Genomic DNA, 17,971 nt, shown 5'->3' on the forward strand with positions numbered 1-17,971 from the left:
CCGGAGCCCACTCACCAAGGAACCCAGAGATCACTATCACAGGGGCGCCTACCCGCTCTGCCCAAACCTGACCCCCACCGGGTGGCAGTAACTACGAATTACGCATCCCCACCCCCCCCATCCTGGTGGGTTCCAACACGGCCACAGGCTCAATAACGTGCTCCGATAGATATCGGCCAGAACAAGCACCCCATGAGCTGGAGAGAGAGCCTGTCTAAATACCAATTTGTGGTCAACTAGGGCGCTATGGCTACCGGAGGCCCACCCACCCCGCCTCCCGACCTGCGCGCCATCCAGAACAATATCCAGATGATCCTGGAGGAGATTCGTGGGATAAGGACTGACATGGGCGCCAAATTGGCCGACCTCACAACCAAAGTCACCACCTTAAAGGACCGAATGGAGGGAGTCGAAAACAACCAGCTCTCCACAGCACTCCTAGAGACCCAGATGGAAGCCAGATTCCAAGAAATGCAACGGCGCGAAGAAGAACTCCGGCTCAAGGTGGATGACATGGAAAATAGGGCGAGGAGAAACAACTTGCACATTTTTGGATTAGTGGAAGCGGAGGGAGAAAGTATATAAAGCTTGGAGTGCAAAGTGCAGGACATCATAAGGATTGTCATTGGAGCGGATGCCGATAGCGAGATCAAATTCGACAGGGTCCACCATGCGGGCGGAGGGGGCAGAGGCCCACGCTCGGTGCTAGCCCGCCTACACTACTACAAGGACAAAGTTAAGATCCTAGAGAAAGCAAGGAACCTCGGCAACATTCAATATGGAGACTCTAGGGTGGCTATTTTCCAGGACCTCTCAGCCCTCACCCTGGCAATGAGAAAGAACTGCGGCAACCTCACCAGATGGCTTCAGGGAAAGGGGGTCAGGTAACGCTGGGGCCATCCCTTCTACCTGACGTTCGAGTGGCAGGGGGAGAGACACATCTAGTGTCGGAAGAGGACATCCAACGGATCACGGATGACTTAGTGGGCGACCGCGCCGGCTATTCCGGTGAGGAGGAGAGGCCCGGGACCCCCCATGAGGCCCTAGCAGACGGGAGAAGCTCAGTGGCAAAACTAAGGCCAAGGGGGCCCGCAAGTTCCAAAAAACCAGACATCCATCAACGGCCTCGGTGGACCACCCGAAGTAACAGCGCCACCTCCACAGAGGGGGAGGAAATTCTCTTATGCCCATTGTCACTGGGCGATGTCACTGGTGGGGTTGAGGGCCGGAGGCACTACGGACACGCGCCACGTTGGCACAGTGTTTGGCCCGCAGGGTTACAGGGCTGGTGGATGTTCATCAAATGTTGTCTACACTGTTAAGCGGACCCGCTCACGGGTTCCGAGTTTGAGGTTACGGGGGGGGGTGGGGGACCACGGTTCCAAGATCCCACCTCGGGCACTTCAGCCGAGGTCTGAGTGGGGTCGTCCCACATTAAAAGAAGAAAACGGGATTCCCTAATTACACGAAAAAACTGGGGCTGGGGTTAGAGTCCTTGGTGGTTCGTTGACCAACCCTGACATCTGTTGGGGGGACGTAGACGGATGCCTTACAAAGGGGAGAATGGGTGGGGGAGGTCAGGGGGGGGATTGGGTTAGGGGTAGGGGGTGGGGAAGGACCAACGGGGAGAAGATGATGGAGACACCAAGAGGGGTTGGAGGGAGGGGGGGTTAGCCTGATCGATACAGAGTCCAACGTCCAGCAACAGACCCCACACCAGAACTACACCAAGGAGCAAAGGGAAGTAGACTCCAAAGACGACCATGGTTGAAGGCAAGATAGGCACACTAAATGTCAAGGGCCTAAACTCCCAAAACAAAAGATTGCTGACTAGCAACATGTTCCACAAACAACAGCTCTTCCTACAGGAAACCCACTATAAACAGGGGAAATAATCACCTATCAGGGGGAAGGAAATAGGGTCTACTGGGCTTCACATAGAAGTTCAAAGAAGGAAGGGGTTGGGATCCTCTTGAACCAAACATTCCAACTCTCCAACATAGGAACCAAGCAAGGTTTTGGGGGGAGGTTCCTGGGGATCAAGGGCACCTGCGAAGGTGAACGGGTCACCCTGGCCACCCTATACGCCCCCAACTCAGGCCAGATACGATTCCTGACCTAGGGGTAATGGATGAGTGGGCAGAGGGAGTCATGATACTGGGGGGCGATTTTAATCTTATTAAGGACCCCAAATTGGACTGGTGGACAGCGAGAGGGGTGGAACAAAAGGGGGTCACTAAAGATAACGTAGTATTGCAGACCCTCCAAAAAGAACACTTCTGGACAGACTTCTGGCGCTCGGCATACCTGGGTCCGGGGGGATACACCTTCTTCTCCCCCCACCACACATATACTAGAATTGATCTGCTTCTGACCTCAGAGGAAGTGGGGGGTGGCCACGGTCCCAAAGGTTGAGACAATAACATGGTCTGACCACGAGTAACTAGTGGCAACCTGGTCGCTGCCCCTCTCCCCCAGATCCTCACGCTGGCCATGTAATGATACTCTCTTGAGGGACCCAATGTTTAAAGACTTCTTGAGAAAGGAAATGGAGGCATATTTTGAAACGAACGATAATGGGGAGACGGATATGATGACAGTGTGGGAGGCGGCTAGGGCCACCTTCCATGGTCTCCTCATGACCGAGGGCGCTAGACGCAAACGGGAGAGAGGACTCATAGAACCCAAGTTACAAGCAGAGTTGAAGGCCCTACGGGCCAGGCTCAACCAGGATGGGGAGGACAGGGTATCCCTCCTGACGGAAATGAGTGAGAATAGACAGGCACTGCACACAGTCCTCATAGGGGAGGTGGTTAAGAAAATGAGGTACATGAGGCAGAGGTATTACGAAAGGGGAGACAGGGTGGGAGCATTATTGGCACGTAGGGTTAGGGGAGGCAGACTGGAGAGGAGGGTCGGGCCTATTAGGGATAGTGGGGGCAACAGGCGCAACAAAAAAGGAGAAATAGTCGACTCCTTCTCCGTTTTCTATAGGTAACTCTCTACAAAGCAGGAAGGGGAATCAGTGGAGGACATGCGGGCATATCTGAGGGAGCACCCACTGCCCCGGCTTACAGAGGGGGAACTGCAGGAACTGGAGGTGGATATAGCTGTTGAAGAGGTCGAGGCAACCATAAAAAGACTAAAAGTGGGAAAGGCCCCGGGGAGCGATGGGTATACGGCTGACTTCTACAAACAGTTTCAACCCACGCTAACGGAACCCCTTGACAAGTTATTCAATCAAATTAGAAATCAGGACACAATCCCTCCCACCTTCCTGCAGGCCCTCATCACAGTAATCCCAAAACCGGGTAGAGGTCTGGCAGAGTGTGGTTCTTATAGACCCATTTCACTCCTGGACCTCGATGCCAAGATCTTCGCCAGAGTGCTCGCAACCCGCCTAGAGAAATGTCTACCATGCCTGGTCCACCCGGATCAGGCTGGCTTCATACTCAACAGGCAAGCCTCTGACAGTATGCGTAAAACTCTCCACGTGTTAAACTCAAAGGTGACACGAGACGAGGAAGCCCTAGTGCTGGGCATTCATAGGGGAGGTCCTCTCGGCGTTGGGGATGGGCCAGAGATGGTTGGGTTGGACGTCGGCACTGTACTCAGCACCCGCGGCCAAGGTAGTCGCTAATGGTATGGAGTCGGAGGCCTTCCCTCTAGGGAGAGGTACAAGACACGGCTGCCCTCTGTCATAGCTCTCAACTCACACGCTTTTGACGGGTGTCACCCGCTTTGTAAAGGGCTGACTCACCCGCCAAGCTTCCTGCACGCCCATTCATTCCAATGGGTGTCTCACCCGCCAAAAACAAAATCGGGTGATTTCACCCGCCTTTCCAATACAAATGGTTGAGAGCTATGCCCTCTGTCCCCCCTGATATATGCCCTGGTCATGGAGCCCTGGGCGATTTCAGTAAGGAATGATGAATCGATCAGCGGAGTCCGGATGGGCGATTCCCACTGTAAAATCAGCCTATTCGCCGACGACGCCTTCCTCTATGTCACCAGGCCCTCACTAACGGTTCCCACGTAATGCGGGGACTGGCACGATACGGGGATCTATCGGGGTTCAAGGTTAACCTGGGTAAATCAGTGGCATTTATAGGGGGTCACCTATCGGAAACGGAGACAAAATACGCGGAGGAACTCCCCTTCCGGCTGCAAAGAGATGGGTTTCGGCACTTGGGGATCCAGATCACAGCCAACCCTGCTGACCTCTTTCCTAACAACTTCACCCCGCTATAGACAGAAGTCAAGAGGGGGATAGAGAGGTGGGCGGGATCGGGATTTTCATGGATGGAACGCCTTAATCTGATCAAAATGGTGGTCCTCCCCAAGTTCCTGTTTCTATTCCAGATGCTCCCCGTCCAGGTACCCAAGACCTTCTTAAATTCAATAAAACGCACCTTACTCAGGTTTCTCTGGGCGGGCAAGAAACATAGGATCTCATATGACGTATTAACGTTACCCAAGGAGGACGGCGGGGTGGGGTTCCCGGGATTTTGATACATACTATAGGGCAGCCCAATTGAGGATCCTTGTAGACCATTTCAACCCTGGGACAGAAAAGCAATGGGTGGCCCTAGACAACAGGTTACTTGCCCCGGTTACGCTTGATGAGTGGCTATGGGTCCAGAGATCACGGATCCCCAAAAGTGTTATAAACTACCCAGTACTGGGAGTCCTGTGGGCTATCTGGAAGGAGGGAGGTTACTACAGATGGCTCACTACCTGGCCCTCCCCGTTGAGCTGCATTTGGGCCCCTCCGTTCATAGATAAAGTGGCCGAACCAGCCGCCTATCAGCGGTGGTACGAGGCGGGTCTCACCAGGGTGGGCCACCTGTGGGAGGGAGGGTCATTCATGCCGCTGCTGGATCTTGAGGAAGCCTTAGGTTTGGGAAAACTGTCACCATCCCAACTCAAGGGGGTTCTTACTTAGCCTTCATGGGGTGATACCCTCAGGAGGGACCTAACGGACTTCGAGAAAATGATCATCTCCACCCGGGGCTCGAAGGGGGTCATATCCCACCTATACAAACTCCTCCTGTTTCAACTCCAAGGGACCCCCCGCCAGCACGGACGCAATGGGAGAAAGATCTGGGGGTGGCCATAGACGACAAGAGGTGGACGAAGATGTGCACCCGAGCCCACCGCTCAACGACCTCCCCTCAGTACCGTCACCAAGCCTTAAAAGTGCTACACAGGTGGCACTATCCTCCACAGAGGATCGCCAGAATGAGCCCGGGTTACGACCCCCACTGCTGGAAATGTCGCAAAACAAAGGTGATTACATTCACATGTGGTGGGCGTGTCCCAGGGTGCAGTCGTACTGGGGGGAGGTCCTGTCCTGGATCAGGGGAGTTGACGGAATCCACAGACCTATGTGCCCTTGGTTGATTCTCTTTGGGATTGGGGTAGGGGACGACCACGAAGACACCCAGGGGCACATAATACAGGTGATGCTAGTGGCAGCCAGGTGTTGTCTGGCCCAAAAATGGAAGACCCCGCACATGCCCGGGGAGAAGGAATGGGTCACCAGGTTTCGGGCCATATATGACATGGAGTTCTTAACGCATGTCCTCGATGAGTCTAGGACCAACATTGAGGAACTCTGGCTCCCCTTTTTTGAAAAATACGAATGCCCAGCCTGAAGGGAGGAACCAATACCTGGAGACACGTCTTGTCACCAGGTTACGATCAAAAGGACGCCCCACAGACACAAACCAACCTATAGGGGACCGTCTCAGTGAGGCACCTCCAAACTGAGCCCATGACATGTGTGCAAGAAATAATCGGACAGTCGAAGTCTACGAATGAACTCTGTGGGCCTGTTGGACATATTTGAAAACAACACTCGATCATTGGCTAAGGGGGGTGAGGGGAGGGGGGAGAAGGGTTATTATTAAGATGTTTCTTTTCTCTTTCTGTACAAGTTTATGGTTGAAACGGCAGACACGATGTAATAACCTAAAAATGTTAATAAAACTTTATTTTCAAAAAAATATAGCCAAACAATACAAATCTGCCATCATCTCAGCCAAAGCCAACTCTTTCAACTCCAGGATATCTAACGGCAAGTCTGGATCCAGGGAAATCTTCGCCATCTTCAGAGAATTGGAAACACCTGCCCCCGCACCTAACACCATTACCACAGACAATGACTGGTGCAATAAAATCCAAGATGCTATGCTCAACAAACTGAACACCCTACAAGAAAAAATCATCAGCCACCAAAAAGCACTAAAACAACAACTTTCAGACAATCAACAGAACATACCAGTGGAAATCCCACCATTCTCATTCCAAGAAATGAAAGAACAGGGCGTCCTAGCTATTCTCAACTCGATGAAGCCTCCAACTGCAAAGGCGATTCTTGCCCTGCTCAGCTCATCAAAGACAGCACCCCCACACTGGCAACCTTCTTCACTGCCTTCATCAACGCCTCCTTCAAATCCAATCTAGTGCCCTCCTGCCTCAAAGAAGCCTGGATGCCCCCGCTGCTGAAGAAACCCACATTGTATCCTAAAACACCAGGGAACAACAGGCCTATAACTACCGTACCCTTCCTACTGAAAATCCTGGATAAAGGTGCATACCTTCATGTCCAGAAATACTGTGAAACCCATCACCTACTGAGCCTAAGACAGTCAGGCTTTTGCCCTAACCACGGAATGGAGACCGCCCTCTTGGACCTCAAGAACCAAATAGATGACCTCAGGGATGCAGGCAAACCTGCCCTCTTACTACTTCTTGACATATCCGCGGCCTTCGACCTGGTCGACCACGACACCCTTTGCCATCATCTCTCAACCGCAGGCAACTTCTCACCAACGCCACAGTATGGATCTCCTCCTTCCTTAGCGGTAGAGCAATGAAGGTTTTCTCAGACCAAGCCTGCGCCCAACCACATCTAATCAAATGTGGAGTTCCTCAAGGGTCCTGCATTTCTCCCACATTATACAACCTCTTCACAAGTTCCCTATTTAACTACCTAGACTCCATGGGCATCACGTACACAAATTACGCTGATGACACGCAGATCCTTATTCCTCTCTCGGGTGATTATGAAGCAGACCAAACAACCCTCAACGCCATCTACGCCACCATCCAATTCTGGATGGCAGAAAACTGGCTCTGTCTGAACAGAGAAAAGATCGAACTCCTTATAATCGGCTTCCCGGGCACAATTAGAAAGTTGGGCTCACAATACAACACCTTTCTCATCGACAACACCGTCATTCCCACATCTCAGTCAGTAAAAACTCTGGGAATATACCTGGACTCGAACCTCACTATGACCAGACAGGTTAATACAATATCTTCAGCAGCTGCCTACCACTCAAAACTTATCACAGCCGTCAGACCATTCCTAACGCAACAAAACTCCCTCACCATCGCCAGAGCTGTTACAGAATACTTGATTCTAAGTCTAGGTTCAATGGATCTTTAAGAACCCCCGATAAATAGGTCTGGTGGTCTTACCTGAGCAGACTGATATGTTCAACGGGAAGCAAATGCTGAACTCAAGAATCTCCCCGACCAACGCGTCAACCTCTCAACCGGTAGGGAAACCCAGAGTGAGAGGTACGCACCAGTCAGGGAAACCCTCTGGGGAAGAAAACCCTGGTCGAGCGCAGGATCCGAAGATTGGAGTGTGGTTCGCAGGCTGATGACGCCTATTCGATCGTGGTGTAGCGTATCGGAAGACTGCTTCTGGAGAGGGAAGAAATGAGAAGCGAAGTAATGAATAGCAGAAGTATAGGAAGAGGATAAAAACAGGAAAGAGACTAATTCCCCTGACCTCTTAACCAGCCGGATTGTAAATACCAGAAGAGAAGCTGAGAATATGAGGAACGGAGAGGGCGACTGGAACACAAGTCTGTCAGAAGAAAGTAAAGGTGAGTAAGCCCGTAAAGGCAATTCCTACAATACCTGAAGACAGATTCAGAAAGGGACTAGGACGGGAGTATTTAATATTACCCAGAATGTAGTGACTCGAGAACTCAAAGGCAGCGTTTCAGAATGAGACGCAAGATGAATCCGGGGGTTAGTATTGATCAGAGGTAAGAGGTTTCTGCTGAAGATTTGAGATTGCCTAGTTGCGAACTCACGGAGCATCCACTAGTACAGTAGCGACGCGAAGAGCTGGAAGTCTCCGTGTCCTATGAAGAGTCACGTGAGCGGTACGCCGTACCTCTGGCGAACGTGAGAGGACTGGAACGGTGATAGCGGAATCGTCCGTGCTGCGATCCACCATCTTGAAGGTACCTTTCCGAATGGAGCCACAGAGCCGGCTTCTAGACCAAAGGGACCAGCGCTTCGTGAGTGTAACAGTATGCCCCCTTCTCCTGGGGGGCGACCCTGGCTTCCCAGGATGTAACCTAAAGAAACGTCGGATCAGACGTGGAGCATGAACACCTGAGGTAGGCTCCCAAGTCCTTTCTGGAGGGGAGTACCCCTTCCAGTCCACCAAGAACTGTAGTTTCCCCCTCCAATAACGGGAGTCACAGATACCGGCGACTTCATATTCTGGGCCAGCATCAGTAGAGATAGGAGGAGGAGGGGTACAGTCCGACCGGTGAAATCGGTCCGGTACTGTCAACCGAATCTGGGAGAGATGAAAAAACAGGATGGATCCGGGACCATGACGAGGGCAAATCGAGCTTGACTGCCGCAGAACCGACCATCGATAGGATCCTGAAAGGACCGAAGAACCTAGGGGATAGCTTAGAAGGGACCAAATGCCGGGGAAGAAAGCAAGAAGCCAACCAAACAGTATCTCCCGGGCTTAATGGTGGGACGTCTTGGCGATGTTTATCAGAAGTCCGTTTGGCCCTATCTTGAGCCATTCGTAAAGAGACTTTGGCCAATTTATGTCCTTCTTGTATTTCAGAAATGAGGCCATCCACTCCTGGACAGTTAGAAGGGGATAAAGCGACAGAAGGAACAAAGGACGGATGAAACCCATAAGTAAAATGGAAAGGGCTAGTATGAAGGGCTGTATGAAGGGCATTGTTGTATGCAAATTCGGCTAAGGGCAACAAGTCCAACCAATTGTCTTGGGCTGCTGATACGAAACACTGTAGATAGGTCTCCAAGGTTTGGTTAAGGCGTTCCGTCTGTCCGTTCGTCTGTGGGTGGTACCCCGAGCTGAGAGCCCGCTTGATTCCCAAGACATGGCAAACCTTTTCCCAAACTCTGTAGGTATATTGAGGGACTCTATCGGAGACCACTGTGTCCGGTAGACCATGTCTGGAGAAGATTTCCGAAAGAAAAATCTTAGACATCTCCCCAGCCCCTGGCAGCTTGTTCAAGGGGGTAAAATGTGCCAACTTCGTAAGATAATCTATGGTGACCATTATGGCGGTCTTGTTGAGTGAGGGAGGAAGATCTACTATAAAGTCGGTAGAAATCACTTGCCAAGGTTTCTCTGGAATAGGCATCTGGGTGAGCAGCCCCAAAGGTGGGGTCCTGGGATTCTTGGATTGGGAACAAACGATGCAGGCTGCTACATAATCCTGTACATCATTGCGGACTTTGGGCCACCAAAAATACCTTAGCACAAGGTCTAAAGTACCTTGAACGCCTCGATGCCCAGCGGCCCGAGAGTCATGACACATTCGTAATACTTCATGCTGCAGCTCTGAAGTAGGGATAAAAACTTGTGATTTGTGAAAAAAGAAAGAATCGTTCTGGGTAAGATGATAAGTGCTGGCTGTCTTCTTGCAGGCGTCTAGGTTAGAGACCGATGCAGTCCTCAATTCACTCAAGAAGTCGGTGATGACAGCGATGAATCTTGCTTTGGGAAACAATTGTTCAGAGCTGAAGTGGGGGACAGGAACGTCCTTGCGAGAGAGAGCATCCGCCCTCTGGTTTTGTTTTCCTGGAAGTATGGTAAATTCGATCCGGAAAGGAAGGAAGAAGTACGCCCAACGTGCTTTTCGACTGTTGGTTGTATGTGCGTTCTGTAGGACCCTAAGATTTTGATGGTCTGTGCGTACCACTACAGGAAAGGGAGAACCAAGTAGTAAGTGTCTCCACTCTTCAAACGCCCTTTTTATAGCCAGCAATTCTTTTTCGAGCACCGAATAGTTAAGTTCTGAGGCACTGAAGGTTTTAGAAAGATATGCAACTGGTCTTTCATCTCCTTGGTTGGTTTGTTGAAGTAAGACCGCGCCTAGAGCATGATGAGATGCATCCGTTTCCACAAAAAACTGTTTATTCTGATCGGGGGTTATCAAACAGGATGCAGAGGTGAATAAGGATTTAAGAGTCTGAAATGCGAATTCGGTGGATTTATCCCATATAAATGGAATTCCCTTCTTTAACAGCCGAGTAAGAGGCAGAATAATATCCAAAAAGTTAGGGATGAATTTCCTATAAAAATTAGCAAACCCTAAAAAACGTTGAATCTCCTTAACGTTAGAAGGTATAGGCCATTCAACCACTGCGGGGATCTTTCTTGGATCCATAGAAATGCCTTGGGCTGACATCACAAACCCGAGATAGGTTACATGTCTTTGGTGAAATTCGCATTTAGATGCTTTACAGTAAAGCTGATTTGACTGCAGTCGTTCGAGTATAGTTTTTACATGTGTCAGGTGGTCTTCTTGAGAGTGGGAGTATACTAAGATGTCGTCTAGATAGATGATTACAAAATGGAATAGAATATCTGCGAATAGATGGTCCATGAAACGCTGGAACACGGCAGGTGCGTTCACCAATCCAAAGGGCATGACGTGATACTCGAAATGCCCAAATGGGGTTCGAAATGCTGTCTTCCATTCGTCTGCAGGGGCAATACGGATGAGATGGTAAGCTCCGCGAAGGTCCAGTTTAGTATAAAAGGAAGCTCCTCGAACTGCCTCCAGGATGTCAGGGATTAACGGCATGGGATATTTGTCTGCCACTGTGATCTTGTTAAGACCCCTGTAGTCGATACAAGGTCGAAGTTCATCGGTCTCCTTCTTTGGGATGAAGAAGAGAGAGGCTCCCGCCGGGGAAACCGACTCAGTAATGTGCCCGTTCTTTAAATTGGTTTGGAGATATTCTTTAAGGACTACCTTTTCTTGTTGGGAAAGGACGTACATTCTCCCAAATGGGATGGGTTTGTCAGGAAGAAGTTCAATGTGACAGTCATCTCTTCTATGCGGTGGTAGAGTAGGGAACTGGGGATTGGAGAAGACGGAGTGATACTTCGAATAACATTCCGGAACAATCTCCAAATTGTTTATTGAAGATACTGGTGTAGGGATCGAGTTTTCAGTAGGAATGTAGATGCCAACTGATTCCTTGGCTAAACAATGGCTGACACAGTATTCCGAGCCAAGGAAGAGAGTACCTGCTGTCCAATTTATAAAAGGGTTATGTCTCCTTAACCAGGGGAGACCCAATATAATGGGGAAATGGGCTGCCTTGATTAGATCGAAAGTTATGGTCTCTTTATGTGAGGCTATTTGACAGACAATAGGTTCTGTCTGTTCTCGGATAGGGCCGGAACTTAGTGGATGACCGTCAACTCCTTGGATAGGAGTGACCATCGCTTTGGGTATACAGGTAATTCCTTGTTTATTGGCCCATTGATCATCAACGAAATTCCCTGCAGCTCCGCAGTCTACCAGAGCAGGTACGTTCTGTACCATCTGATCGTGAAAAACAAGAGTAACCGAAATAATAACCACATTGTGAGTGGTTGCTACAGAGTCCAGATTTACGGGGATCTTCTTTGGGGAATCAGAATCTTGTACCCCTACCGTTGTTCCCCCTGCGGTAGGGCTTTGAAGTTTCCTGACCCCTTAGCTGGAGTGCGTCGCGGAGGAACTAAAGGACAATCTCGCAACTTATGCGATGAGGCTCCGCAATACATGCATAGTCCCAAACTCTTCCTTCTCTCTTTCTCTGCTGCCGATAAGGGTCCTCTCACAGTTCCAATTTGCATAGGCTCATCATAAGTTATAGGTTTGTTTGTTATGGAGGGATAATCGAGTTGGGATCGTATGCCTCTAGTCTTCTTCTTTTCAGACGAACGTTCATGTAAGCGGTAATCAATTTGCATGATGAGTGTTATCATATCTGCTAGATTTGCCGGACGCGGAACCTTAGCTACCTCATCCTTTAGTTCGTCTGAAAGCCCTCGTCGGAATAGAGTGAGCAACCCATCGTCTGGCCATCCTAACTCAGAGGAAAGCTGTTTGAAGAGAGTGATATAGGTAAGTAGGTCTTTGTTACCTTGTCTAAGATCTAACAGCCTTTCTTGTGTGGACACTGAGATCTCTTGTCTACTGAACATTGATTTCAAACTGTTGGTGAAAGCAGAATAAGAGTCTAAGATCACATTATTAGAGGTCACCAATGGTGTAGCCCAGACCAAAGCAGGTCCGGCCAAATGCGAAATCAAAAAGCCAACCTTATCTTTGTCCGTGGGAAAGAAGCGGGACTTAAATGTAAACTGCACAGTGCAGCTATCAAGAAACTCCTTAAGTTTGTGTGGATCTCCGTCAAACTTGCCAGAATTCAAACTTACTGGGGGAGAGTCTGAGAAGGCACGAGTAACCTGTTGTCGTAATTGAGCATTATCCTGTTTGAGGGCCTGCAACTCTAGGGACATTGATTGCATGGCGGCAATAAGTTGTTGCATTTGCTGTTCCATTGAATCTCAATCTGCAGTAGCCTTAATGTTTTTATCTTTTGTTTTATGGGCGTCGCTAACTGTTACAGAATACTTGATTCTAAGTCTAGGTTCAATGGATCTTTAAGAACCCCCGATAAATAGGTCTGGAGGTCTTACATGAGCAGACTGATATGTTCAACGGGAAGCAAATGCTGAACTCAAGAATCTCCCCGACCAACGCGTCAACCTCTCAACCGGTAGGGAAACCCAGAGTGAGAGGTACGCACCAGTCAGGGAAACCCTCTGGGGAAGAAAACCCTGGTCGAGCGCAGGATCCGAAGATTGGAGTGTGGTTCGCAGGCTGATGACGCCTATTCGATCGTGGTGTAGCGTATCGGAAGACTGCTTCTGGAGAGGGAAGAAATGAGAAGCGAAGTAATGAATAGCAGAAGTATAGGAAGAGGAAAAAAACAGGAAAGAGACTAATTCCCCTGACCTCTTAACCAGCCGGATTGTAAATACCAGAAGAGAAGCTGAGAATATGAGGAACGGAGAGGGCGACTGGAACACAAGTCTGTCAGAAGAAAGTAAAGGTGAGTAAGCCCGTAAAGGCAATTCCTACAATACCTGAAGACAGATTCAGAAAGGGACTAGGACGGGAGTATTTAATATTACCCAGAATGTAGTGACTCGAGAACTCAAAGGCAGCGTTTCAGAATGAGACGCAAGATGAATCCGGGGGATTTGTGACAACAAAGAATGCTGAAAGGAGAATCTGAAAAATTAAGAGGAGAGGGGTTAGTATTGATCAGAGGTAAGAGGTTTCTGCTGAAGATTTGAGATTGCCTAGTTGCGAACTCACGGAGCATCCGCTACTACAGTAGCGACGCCAAGAGCTGGAAGTCTCCGTGTCCTATGAAGAGTCACGTGAGCGGTACGTCGTACCTCTGGCGAACGTGAGAGGACTGGAACGGTGATAGCGGAATCGTCCGTGCTGCGATCCACCATCTTGAAGGTACCTTTCCGAATGGAGCCACAGAGCCGGCTTCTAGACCAAAGGGACCAGCGCTTTGTGACTGTAACAAGAGCAGTAATTGGATCTCGCCTCGACTATTGTAACGCGCTCCTTCTTGGCACGTCAGCAAAGTACACCAGGAAACTACAGTGCAAAACAATGCCCTCAGAGCAGCAACAGGTGTCTCCAGACGAGAGCATATCTCATCCACAAGGAAATCAGTCCACTGGCTTCCCGTTAAGGAACGTATCCTCTTTAAATCTCTGGCACTGACCCATAAATGCCTCCACGATAAGGCACCATGGTACCTCTCTCAGAGATTCTCTGCGCCCCCCTCGAACAGACCCACTCGTTACAGTTACTCCAACCGCCTCGCCATTCCCTAAAGCCACAAAGCCCGGGCAGGCGGCTCAAGTTTCCTGGTGCTAGCAGCCACCAACTGAAACCTACTCCCCCCAGTATCAGAAGCATCGAATCACACACTGCCTTCAGAAAAGCAATCAAAACTAAACTGTCTGTATAACCTCACCCAGGATCTCACTGTTAGGTATTTGCCACCTGTAACCCTGGCATTGCCTTTTTATTGTTTGTACCTCACTGTAGACATTTGCTGCCTATAACCCCGGCAGTGCCTTCTACTTCTTATAACTAAGTCACTTTCTTGAAACAGCGCCTCGATGCCTAGGCGCTTTACAAATACAAAAATAAATAAATAACACCGTTCTCTGTTTGAGCAATTTGTATTTGATTGATCCGCTTCATACCTGCTGGGACTGGTATTTTGGCGTTGGCATCAAGTAACTTATGCATCTCACCCACCCTTTGCATCACTTTCACACTGATCATTTGCAAAAATGTGGCATTTTTAATTGGTTTATCCATTATTTGATCAGATCCTTTCCAATGGAGACCATTTATATTGACACTTATACCAGCCAGTTGCATCAGGTACAAAATCTGTAAAGCAAACCAGAAACAGGCATATCAGTGTTGATAATTATTCTCTAAAGTAACATTTTTAAGCAGCAACATAATTCCATTTAGTATTTCCAGGCTCCAACACTATGACTACTTGATCTCAGCCTGACGCTATGGCATCTGCAGGCACTGGTGGGGTATTAGGCTTCTCCACCCACTCCTTTGCACCCAGTACCATGTCGTCTGATGAGCCAAAGCTACAGGCCCCCCAACCCCCCCCCGCCCGAGTAGTAAACACTGTAGGGGATTTCCCTTTTAGATCATGGACAGGTTAACATGTATAACAATCAATTAGGCTGTCATGTCTCCTACATGGATAGGCAATATCTGATTGGCACTGTTCATTAGAATTACTTTGACTTCCCCTTGATAGTCAGCATCTATTACTCCTCCCACTACCTGGATGCCTTTAAATTCCGATCCAGATCTAAGGGCAATCCATCCCAGATGTTCTGAGGGAATTTCTACTCAAATCCATGTCTCAATGACTACTGGGTTCTAATCTCATTTCTCTCAGAGCATGCAAATCTACTTCTGAAGATTGCTCGGTAAGGAGCTAAAGTACCTAGAGCCAGTTCCCAGTAAACCAAGAGTTCTAGAGCTAACTGAGGTTGAATCTGCACAGTAGGCGTCAACAGGTGCGTGAAGCATAGCTCTCACCTCACCCGCTTTTGGCGGGTGTCACCCGCCTTGAAAGCAGATGAATCACTCGCCAAGTCCCTCAGGCGCCCATTCACTTCTTTGGGCCTTTCACCGCCAAAAAGAAAATCAGGTGTTTTCACCCACCTTGGAGACAGAAAAGGTTGGGAGCTATGGTCAAGGGAGTTTCACATTCCGCCACAGGGAGATTATTCCAAATCTTAAGCGCCTCAAACACATGCTCACGCAAACCTACAGGCTCCCATTCCCTGACTTAATCAATTGCTCCTTTAACCATCCATTCATTCTCTCAATCAGGGCTGCCCCTGATGATGGTAAGGGCCATGGCAGAGCCACTGAATATTGTCTCTTGACAATAATCCTGAATTAGTTTACCTTTGAAATGTGTGCCATTGTCACTCTGAATTTGCAATGGCACTCCATAATGCAATATCATCTGGTCTAGCAACTTAATGGTGTTTAATTGTGTGGCCCTTGTTGGGAAGGAGATGAACCTATCCCACCCCCAGGCGCTTTATAGTAAGGCAAATCCCATAAATACACGTTTGATGTGCCAGGGGCAGGGGGGCATATAAAGGGACCCTGCACAGACACAATACTATGCAAAATGTAGATGCTTAGACTTAGTGCGTGCATATAACCAGGCGCTATGTTATGGTAGGAAAATGTGGGTCTGCATGGATTCACGGTAGACACAATCCATTAATCTAACAAATAAACCTGAATAGGTGTCAGGATCTCCAAAACCCTCCCGATATTCCTCCTCACCTGTGTCTTCCACAGAGCTGTTGAGGACTTTGGACTCCTTCTTGCAGGGTCTTTGGGGTTCCTTCACCTTCTTCTCTTTCTTCTTTTGATGCAAGTAGGGGCGAGCTCCCCCAGAATCCACCTTGGAAGGATAGACCACCAGGCCCCAGAGGACTCCAAGGAGCAGGCTCACAAAAGTTCAGGGAAGAAGCCAAAAAACCCTGGTAGAAAGTTCAAGTGGAGAATGATGTAATACGTCTTCCGTCTTTTGAGGTTTGCAGGTCATTGCACCTTAATATATAGACAGTAGTCCAATAGAAGTGGTCAGAACTCTTACAGGAAGTAATGCTGAACACTTGAAAGAAAACACAGCTCCAGGGTAACATAGAATCCTTAGTTGAACCGTGAAGTGCCAATGCAAATGAAGGTAGAATGCTAAATTAGAGTACAACAGCGTGCAGGGATAGCAAGGAATAAGAAAAAAGACTACCCCGATATCGAGGCTCTAAGACAGAGGAGAGCTAGTAAATAACCAAAGTGAACAAGGAAAAAGAATTCGGAACTAAACCGCGAGGCGTGGAAGGCGGAAAGCAGCAGGTAAGTGAAAGAAGCGTTATAGAGTAACCAGAACAGAACCGCGAGGTGCGGAAGGCGGAAAGCACCAGGTGAGTGCAAGAAGCGTTACAGAGTAAACAGAAGAGAACCGCTATGCGCGGAAGTTGGAAAGCCATATGTAAAGACCAAAGGTCCCAGAGGCGACGCTTGAAGGACAAGAAAGCCGATCAAATGGCACCGCCCATAAATGATAAAAAAAAAACAAACAAGAGAAAAGGAAAGAAGGAAAGGTTACGCAAAGAATCGCGTAACAGATATAAATCACAGAAAAGATATGAAGCAGAAGATGGGCAAACAAGAAATAGTTAAGGAACAAAATAGCATGAATGGCAATAGGAATCCACAAAGAACCGAAGACAGAGAACAACAGGGAATGGAGGAAAAAACTAGTGAAGCAGACACTGGAGAGTAGCAAGGAAACTGGAACGAGAACCGGCGAGGGTAATACTGAAAGTAAACAGATACAACACACTCCAGTCTAGGCTCCACTCACCCATATAGAGGCGCAGCCATCTTAGGGGAAGTCTAGACCGGTAACCTGTATTCATGACTTGAATTTCCAATGTTGCCATAGCTTCCAAGGCCGATGCATGACAATAGGGTCAAGCGTTGATGATAGAGAGACCCACGCTGCTAGCCCTCATAGAAACCCTCCTTTGTTCCACAACTATTGCCAATACGTGTTATCTTGAGAAGGAATGTGCCCTGCAAGGCCACAAGACAGAACCAGGTGCCTCACAGTGCACATTCATCCCAGCTAGGCCAAAGCAGGCCTCTGACCCCCACCCAGCCAACCATGAGTAAGGCACCCACAACTGTCTCAGTCCGGAGAACCCTGAATTCCTCAATAGCAGGTGACTCCAGACCACCAACCATAAACCCACAGGCCATAAAAGATCTAAAAGAACCCAACCATTCCACCTTATTTCATAATGACAAGATTTGTAATGCAAGGTACAGGGTGAAATAAATCATACTCCAAAGCGAGGGTGGAATCCTTGGGTGTGGATACTGTGATACGGAATGAGTAAAGAATGTGTGGGTCAGCATGATTCTAAGACCTCCCCCTGTGCCAGTCCCCAAACCTTCCAGGTGAATGGCATAATGATAGAGTTGTAGAGGAGGAGCCAAGTACACCTACTCCACCTACCCCACCTACATTACCTGAGAAGTATGAACCAAAGTATGTGACATATACTTCACCAATAAGAATGCAAGAAGAATACCAATGACTCTGTGCAGTACCCATAAGAATGCCTATACCTAAGAGAATATGGGAAGTAAAGTACCACGGATAAGTGACATTTTGGGATCAAGATAAAGAAACTTATGCCACAAAC

The sequence above is a fragment of the Ambystoma mexicanum genome, chromosome 6q (assembly GCF_040938575.1).
Source record: "Ambystoma mexicanum isolate Mex_15411 chromosome 6q, UKY_AmexF1_1, whole genome shotgun sequence".
In the NCBI taxonomy this organism is placed as follows: Eukaryota; Metazoa; Chordata; class Amphibia; order Caudata; family Ambystomatidae; genus Ambystoma; species Ambystoma mexicanum.